This window comes from Arachis hypogaea, chromosome 7 (assembly GCF_003086295.3).
Source record: "Arachis hypogaea cultivar Tifrunner chromosome 7, arahy.Tifrunner.gnm2.J5K5, whole genome shotgun sequence".
In the NCBI taxonomy this organism is placed as follows: Eukaryota; Viridiplantae; Streptophyta; class Magnoliopsida; order Fabales; family Fabaceae; genus Arachis; species Arachis hypogaea.
In genome coordinates, this window is record NC_092042.1 from 57,348,588 (window position 1) to 57,358,101 (window position 9,514).

The window sequence follows — 9,514 nt, forward strand, 5'->3', positions numbered from 1 at the left end:
CGCCCAAACGTTGCATGTTTTGGGCATTTAACGCCCGAACGCTGCTTCTCCTGGGCGTTCAACGCCCAGCTGTTGCTTCTTTCTGGCGTTGAATGCCAGGAACTCCTTCGTCACTGGGCATTTTTCTGAACGCCTAAGATGCTATAAATCTGGCATTGAACGCCCAGAAGGTGCTTCTTTCTAGCGTTCAACGCCCAGAAGGTGCTTCTTTTGGGCGTTTAACGCCCAAAATAGCTTTTACTAGCGTTTTCGCAACAGTGAGCTTCCGTTTGCTATTTTTATCCTTTGAATCCTTCTATAACTCTGTGAACCCAAGCAATTGCTATTTTACCTTGAAGATACTTGACATATACCTATAAAAATCAATTAATTAACAAATAAACTTTGTAAATGGCTGGGTTGCCTCCCAGCAAGAGCTTCTTTATTGTCTTTAGCTGGACTATTACTGAGCTTTAATCAAGTCTCAGCCTTGAGCATTCTTGTTCAAAATTGCCTTCAAGATAATGTTTGACTCTCTGTCCATTAACAATGAACTTTTTATTAGAATCATTATCTTGAAGCTCTACGTATCCATACGGTGACACACTTGTAATCACATATGGTCCTCTCCACCGGGATTTCAATTTCCTGGGGAATAATCTGAGCCTAGAATTAAATAACAAAACTTTCTGCCCTGGCTCAAAGACTTTGGATGACAGTTTCTTATCATGCCATCTTTTTGCTTTCTCTTTGTAAATTTTTGTATTCTCGAAAGCATTGAGTCTAAATTTCTCTAGCTCATTTAACTAGAGAAATCGTTTTTCTCCTGCTAACTTGGCATCAAGGTTCAGGAATCAGGTTGCCCAGTAGGCCTTATGTTCCAGTTCCACTGGCAAGTGACATGCCTTTCCATACACAAGCTGGTATGGAGAGGTCCCTATAGGGGTCTTGAATGCTGTTCTGTATGCCCATAGAGCTTCATCCAAGTTTCTTGCCCAATCCCTTCTACGGTTAATCACAGTCCGTTCCAGGATTCTTTTAAGTTCTCTATTTGAGACTTCAGCTTGCCCATTTGTCTGTGGATGATATGGAGTGGCCACCCTGTGGCTAACTCCATAATGAACCAAAGCATAGTAAAGCTGTTTATTGCAGAAATGAGTGCCCCCATCACTGATTAATACTCTAGGGGTACCAAATCTGCTGAAGATGTGTTTCTGGAGGAATTTTAACACTGTCTTAGTGTCATTAGTGGGTGTTGCAATAGCTTCCACCCATTTGAATACATAATCCACTGCCACCAGAATATAAGTGTTTGAGTATGATGGTGGGAAAGGCCCCATGAAGTCAATACCCCATACATCAAACAAATCAATCTCCAAGATCCCTTGTTGAGGCATGGCATAACTGTGAGGCAAATTACCAGATCTTTGACAACTGTCACAATTAAGTACAAACACTCGGGAATCTTTATAAAGAGTAGGCCAGTAGAAGCCACATTGGAGGACTCTTGTGGCTGTTCGCTCACTTCCAAAATGTCCTCCATAATGTGATCCATGGCAGTGCCAGAGGATCTTCTATGCTTCTTCTTTAGGAACACATCTACGGATTACTCGTCTGCACATCTCTTGAAGAGATATGGTTCATCCCAAAGATAGTACTTTGCATCTGTGATCAATTTCTTTGATTGCTGCCTACTGTACTCTTTGGGTATGAATCTCACTGCCTTGTAGTTTTCAATGTCTGCAAACCATGGCACTTCCTGGATGGCAAAGAGTTGCTCATCTGGAAAGTTTTCAGAGATCTCAGTAAGAGGGAGGGACGCCCCTTCTACTGGTTCTATTCGAGACAGGTGATCTGCTATTTGAGAGCGCGCCAATCGGACGTCTGTAGCTCCAAAAAATCCATTCCGAGTGCAGGGAGGTCAGAATCCAACAGAATGAGCAGTCCTTTTTCAACCTAAATCAGATTTTTGCTCAGCTCCCTCAATTTCAGCCAGAAAATATCTGAAATCACAGAAAATTACACAAACTCATAGTAAAGTCCAGAAATATGATTTTTGCTTAAAAACTAATAAAATTCTATTAAAAACTAATTAAAACATGCTAAAATCTACATGAAATTACCCCCAAAAAGCGTATAAAATATCCGCTCATCAATGACCATAGCTTGCTTCATACGAACAATCTCCATGGGATCGACCCTTACTCACGTAAGGTATTACTTGGACGACCCAGTGCACTTGCTGGTTAGTTGTGCGGAGTTGTGACTAAGTGTGATTCACGTTTGAGAGCGCTACCAAGTTTTTGGCGCCATTGTTGATGATCACAATTTTGTGCACCATGTGACGAGCGCTAAATTTAGAAAATTCACAAGTTTAAAAGCTTCAAGTTCATTATAGCTCTAATCTAGAATCCAACACTCTTCAAAGTATAGTGAAAATGTCACACAGATTTAAAACATTAATAAGGAGTTTAATCCCTGGTCGTTCTCTTTTAAAAATCACAATTGAGTGTATTGTCATTGGCTATAGAAAAATCGTGGGTTTGTTCGCAATTGACAATAATTTAAATAGTAAGAAATTAAAAGAGCAAGTAAGGAGTAAATGGCAAAGCGATAAGATTAAGAACAATTAAAGTAATTAACTAAGAAATGAAAGTAAATTCAAATAATAAAAGATCTTGGCAAGGGTTGAGGGTTAAGGATTACTATTTTTGTCACTAACCACAACATAATTACAAAGAGTAAACCCAATTCATCAACCTCTACATATTGAGAAAAACCGTTTAGGCTTTCACAAGTCCTAACTAACTTACTAATTGAATTAGTAAAAGATTTGCGTTAGTAGAAACAAGATTAATTAATATCTCTAAATTATCAATCAACTTAGACATCAATGACTCAAGACACCCATTTTCTAAAACCCAAGCCAAAAAAAGTAAAATTTACTCTGCAATTAAGTAAGGCATTTTATCAAACACCTAAAGTGCACAAATATAAAAATTTCATAAATTGCAATAATAATAAAAACTACAATTATCCAATTCAAACAAGAAACAATAACATTTTAGGTAAGCAAGAATAAAACATAAAATATTAAATTCATTAAAAAAAATAAAAAATTCAACAAGGGTTCATAAACTAAAATAATATAAATAAGAGACTAACAAGAAAATATTAATGAACTAAGATAGTAGAACAAGAAAATCTAAATAAAACTAATCTAAAATAAAATTAAAAAGCTAATCTAAAACAAGATTAAAAACTAAAACTAGAGAGAATTAAAATAGAAACCCTAAGAATTATAGAGAAAAGTTAGAGCTTTTCTCTCTAGAATTCACCAAACATACTAAAAGAACTAAATCTAAAAACTACTTGGCGTTTTCCTTGCATTTTTCCATACTTCAATAATCTGGGTTTTCGGCTTTTTTATGCCCCAAAAACAAGGATGCATGTGTTTTATCAGGCACGTGGAGGATTTTCATGCACGCGAAAAATGCTCGCCTATGCGAGAATCTCGCATACGTGAGGAAGTACAGCCTGCACGAGTATGTCGTGCACGTGAGCTTCCAAAAACCCCCCGAATTGCTTTTCCGAATTTGCTTCTTCGCTCAATTCTTTTCAATCCTTTGAGGTCATTGATGTACCTTAACCCTAAAACACTTAAATAAATTTTATCACATCATCTAATGGCATAAAAAAGTTAATGATTAGGAGTGCAAAAAACATATTTTTCACACAGCTTTTTGGGAAGCAAGATTCAAAAAACTCAATTAATTGAGCTAAAATTGTGCAAGTTTGTCGATAAACTGCAAACTTTTTAACATAATTATGCAAGTTTATCAATTCTTCTACACATAAATACTAGCATGTCCTGATGCTATAATACCCAAAAGATATGAGAATTTAAAGAGAAAAAATGCTAATACCTAAACATCTCAACAAAATATCCTAAGCCTTATAGGATCTAAGAAGCTTTAGAACTTTGACAATACTCAACTTAAATATATATATAATGGAGAAATATTTATTGCTTCAAACAATTAAAACCAATTGTTTTGTTATTTACTCATTGATGCATTGATCAACATGGGGTCTTGATGAGCGGATAATTTGTACGCTTTTTGGCATTGTTTTTAGTATGTTTTTAGTATGATCTAGTTAGTTTTTAGTATATTTTCATTAGTTTTTAGTTAAAATTCACTTTTCTGGACTTTACTATGAGTTTGTGTGTTTTTCTGTGATTTCAGGTATTTTCTGGCTGAAATTGAGGGACCTGAGCAAAAATCTGATTCAGAGACTAAAAAGGACTGCAGATGCTGTTGGATTCTGACCTCCCTACACTCGAAGCGGATTTTCTGGAGCTACAGAAGCCCAATTGGCGCGCTCTCAACGGAGTTGGAAAGTAGACATCCTGGGCTTTCCAGCAATATATGATAGTCCATACTTTGCCCAAGATTTGATGGCCCAAACCGGCGTTCAAAGTCACCCTCAGAATTTCCAGCGTTAAACGCCGGAACTGGCACAAGAATGGGAGTTAAACGCCCAAACTGGCATAAAAGCTGGCGTTTAACTCCAAGAAGAGTCTCTACACGAAAATGCTTCAATGCTCAGCCCAAGCACACACCAAGTGGGCCCAGAAGTGGATTTTTATGTCATTTACTCATCTCTGTACACCTTAGGCTACTAGTTCTCTATATATAGGACCTTTTACTATTGTATTGCAACGATAGCTTTTGATCATGTTTTTATGATTGAACCCTCTTTGGGAGGCTGGCCATTCGGCCATGCCTAGACCTTGTTCTTATGTATTTTCAACGGTGGAGTTTCTACACACCATAGATTAAGGTGTGGAGCTCTGCTGTACCTCGAGTATTAATGCAATTACTATTGTTCTTCTATTCAATTCCGCTTGTTCTTGTTCCAAGATATCACTTGTTCTTCAACTTGATGAATGTGATGATCCGTGACACTCATCATCATTCTCACCTATGAACGTGTGCCTGACAACCACCTCCGTTCTACCTTAGATTGGGTGAATATCTCTTGGATTCCTGATACACGATGCATGGTTGATCGCCTGACAACCGAGTGCTCGCCTGACAACTGAGCCAGCCATTCCGTGAGATCAGAGTCTTCGTGGTATAGGCTAGAACTGATGGCGGCATTCAAGAGAATCCGGAAGGTCTAACCTTGTCTGTGGTATTCTGAGTAGGATTCAATGATTGAATGACTGTGACGAGCTTCAAACTCCTGAAGGCGGGGCGTTAGTGACAGACGCAAAAGAATCACTGGATTCTATTCCGGCCTGATTGAGAACCGACAGATGGATAGCCGTGCCATGACAGGGTGCGTTGAACATTTCCACTGAGAGGATGGGAGGTAGCCACTGACAACGGTGAAACCCTTGCATAAGCTTGCCATGGAAAGGAGTAAGAAGGATTGGATGAAGACAGTAGGAAAGCAGAGAGACTGAAGGGACAAGCATCTTCATACGCTTATCTGAAATTCCTACCAATGAATTACATAAGTATCTCTATCTTTATCTTTATGTTTTATTCGTATATCATCATTCATATCCATTTGAGTCTGCCTGACTAAGATTTACAAGGTGACCATAGCTTGCTTCATACCAACAATCTCTGTGGGATCGACCCTTACTCGCGTAAGGTTTATTACTTAGACGACCCAGTACACTTGCTGGTTAGTTGTGCGAAGTTGTGTTTATGCCATGGTATTGAATACCAAGTTTTTGGATTCATCACCGGGGATTATTTGTGTTGTGAAAAGTATTGATCACAATTTCGCATATCAAGTTTTTGGCGCCGTTGCCGGGGATTGTTCGAGTATGGACAACTGATGGTTCATCTTGTTGCTTAGATTAGGTATTTTTTTTCTTCAGAGTTCTTAAGAATGAATTCTAGTGTTTCAAGGTGATGTTCTTATCATCACCAAAGCTGATTGATTTTCATCAATTTAGCTCTTGAATGCAATGTCCTGCTGAAACTTGTTCAGCCATGTCTAATTTCTTTAGACTAAAGCTTTAGACTAACATTGCATGATTCCTGGAATTCTCATTAAGAATTTTGATACCTTTATGCTCTTTTTCCACTTAATTTTCGAAAAAATCCAAAAATATTTCTTGTTTGAGTCTAGAGTCTCATTTTAAGTTTGGTGTCAATTGCATGTTTCTGTTCTTCTTGCATTCATTCATGTGTCTTAGTGATCTTCAAGATGTTCTTGATGATTTCATCACTCTGATCTTTAATTCCTCTTGACTTGAGTGTTTATGTGTCTCATATGCATTCTCATTAGTGTCAGTAGTATACAAATTGCTAAGTTTGGTGTCTTGCATGCATTATTATTTGATTTTAGTTGCATTTTGATTATTCCTCACTATTAAAAATCCAAAAATATTTTTAATTTGTGTCTTTTCAAGTCAATAATACAGAGAACTGAAGATTCAGAACATACAGCAGAGGAATTATACAGAAAAAGCTGGGCGTTCAAAACGCCCAGTGAAGAAGGACAGACTGGCGTTTAAACGCCAGCCAGGGTGCCTGGTTGGGCGTTTAACGCCCAAAAGGGTAGAGTTTTGGGCGTTAAACACCAGAATGTGCACCATTCTGGGCGTTTAACGCCAGGATGGCACAAGAGGGAAGATTTTGTTTTCAATGCAATTTTTTTTAAGTTTTCAAAATCTTTTCAAAATCAAATCTTTTTCAAATCATATCTTTTCAATCAAATCTTTTTCAAATTCAATTTCTTTCTATTTTCAAAGATACTTGGTATCAATTAATGATTTGATTCAACATTTCAAGTTTGTTGCCTTTTCTGTTGAGAAAGGTTTAATGTTTGAATCATATCTTTTCTTGATAGCCAAGTCATTAATTTTCAAAATCAAATTTTTTTTAAATGTTTTTCAAATCATATCTTCTCAATCACATCTTTTTAAAACCAATCATATCTTCTTAACCACATCTTTTTCAAAATAACTTTCAATCAAATCTTTTTGATTTCTAATTTCAAATTCTTTTTCAAAAATCACTTGATTTCTTTCCCACTTTTATTTTCGAAAATCAATTAGTGTTTTTCAAAATGTTTTCAAAATCTTTTACTTGATTTTCGAAAATTACTTCCCCTCTTCTCACATCCTTCTATTTATGGACTAACACTATTCCTTAATGTAAAATTCGAACTCCATCTTCTTTGATAAGTTCGAATTTTCTACTTCTGCCTTCTATTTTTCTTTTCCTCTGACACCTCAAGGAATCTCTATACTGTAACATAGAGGATTCCACATTTTCTTGTTCTCTTCTCTTTCTTATGAGCAGGAGCAAGGACAAAAGCATTCTTGTTGAGGCTGATCCTAAACCTGAAAGGACCTTGAAGCGAAAGCTAAGAGAAGCCAAGGCACAACTCTCTGTAGAGGACCTAACAGAAATCTTCAAAGAAGAAGAACCCATGGCAGCCGAAAACAACAACAATGCCAACAATGCAAGGAAGGTGCTGGGTGACTTTACTGCACCTACTCCCGACTTCTATGGGAGAAGCATCTCTATCCCTGCCATTGGAGCAAACAACTTTGAGCTTAAGCCTCAATTAGTTTCTCTAATGCAACAGAATTGCAAGTTCCATGGACTTCCATTGGAAGATCCTCATCAGTTTTTAGCTAAGTTCTTGCAAATCTGTGACACTGTCAAGACTAATGGGGTTGACCCTGAGGTCTACAGACTTATGCTATTCCCTTTTGCTGTAAGAGACAGAGCTAGGACATGGTTGGACTCACAACCTGAAGAAAGCATGAACTCTTGGGAAAAGCTAGTCAATGCCTTCTTGGCAAAGTTCTTTCCACCTCAAAAATTGAGTAAGCTTAGAGTGGAAGTCCAAACCTTCAGACAGAAGGAAGGAGAATCCCTCTATGAAGCTTGGGAAAGATACAAACAATTGATCAGAAAGTGTCCCTCTGATATGCTTTCTGAATGGAGCATCATAGGTATTTTCTATGATGGTCTGTCTGAACTGTCCAAGATGTCTTTGGATAGCTCTGCTGGAGGATCTCTTCATCTGAAGAAGACGCCTACAGAAGCTCAAGAGCTGATTGAAATGGTTGCAAATAACCAATTCATGTACACTTCTGAAAGGAATCCTGTGAACAATGGGACCAATCAGAAGAAAGGAGTTCTTGAGATTGACACTCTGAATGCCATACTGGCTCAGAATAAAATATTGACTCAACAAGTCAATATGATTTCTCAAAGTCTGTCTGGAATGCAAAATGCACCAAGCAGTACTAAGGAAGCTTCATCTGAAGAAGAAGCTTATGATCCTGAGAACCCTTCAATAGAAGAGGTGAATTACATGGGAGAACCCTATGGAAACACCTATAATCCTTTATGGAGAAATCATCCAAATCTCTCATGGAAGGATCAACAGAGACCTCAACAAGGTTTCAACAACAATAATGGTGGAAGAAACAGGTTTAGCAATAGCAAGCCTTTTCCATCATCTTCTCAGCAACAGACAGAGAGTTCTAAGCAGAATACCTCTGACTTAGCAACCATGGTCTCTGATCTAATCAAAACCACTCAAAGTTTCATGACTGAAACAAGGTCATCCATTAGAAATTTGGAGGCACAAGTGGGTCAGCTGAGCAAGACAATTACTGAACTCCCTCCTAGTACTCTTCCAAGCAATACAAAAGAAAATCCAAAAGGAGAGTGCAAAGCCATCAACATGGCCGAATTTGGAGAGGAAGAAGAGGCAGTGAACGCCACTGAGGAAGACCTCAATAGACGTCCACTGGCCTCCAATGAGTTCCCCAATGAGGAACCATGGGAATCTGAGGCTCAAAATGAGACCATAGAGATTCCATTGGACTTACTTCTGCCATTCATGAGCTCTGATGAGTATTCTTCCTCTGAAGAGGATGAGTATGTCACTGAAGAGCAAGTTGCTAAATACCTAGGAGCAATCATGAAGCTAAATGACAAGTTATTTGGAAATGAGACTTGGGAAGATGAACCCCCTTTGCTCACCAAGGTACTGGATGACTTGTCTAGGCAGAAACTGCCTCAAAAGAGACAGGATCCTGGGAAGTTTTCAATACCTTGTACCATAGGCACCATGACCTTCAAGAAGGCCTTGTGTGACTTAGGGTCAAGTGTAAACCTCATGCCTCTCTCTGTAATGGAGAAGTTAAGGATCTTTGAGGTGCAAGCTACAAAAATCTCACTAGAGATGGCAGACAATTCAAGAAAACAAGCCTATGGACTTGTAGAGGATGTTCTGGTAAAAGTTGAAGACCATTACATCCCTGCTGATTTCATAGTCCTAGAGACTGGGAAGTGCATGGATGAATCCATCATCCTTGGCAGACCCTTCCTAGCCACAGCAAGGGCTGTGATTGATGTTGATAGAGGAGAATTGATCATTCAAGTGAATGAAGAATCCTTTGTGTTTAAGGCTCAAGGATATCCCTCTGTCATCACGGAGAGGAAGCATGAAGAGCTTCTCTCAAAACAGAGCCAAACAGAGC

General features: G+C 38.2%; 1 non-coding gene across 1 annotated transcript; it reads right to left on the reverse strand.

Moving 5' to 3' along the window:
• Positions 1-7,845: 7,845 nt before the first annotated feature.
• Positions 7,846-7,953, reverse strand: LOC112704848 (small nucleolar RNA R71). The gene has a single exon (XR_003155449.1). It is a non-coding gene; the product is annotated as a small nucleolar RNA R71 (small nucleolar RNA).
• Between the last annotated feature and the right edge of the window lie 1,561 nt (positions 7,954-9,514).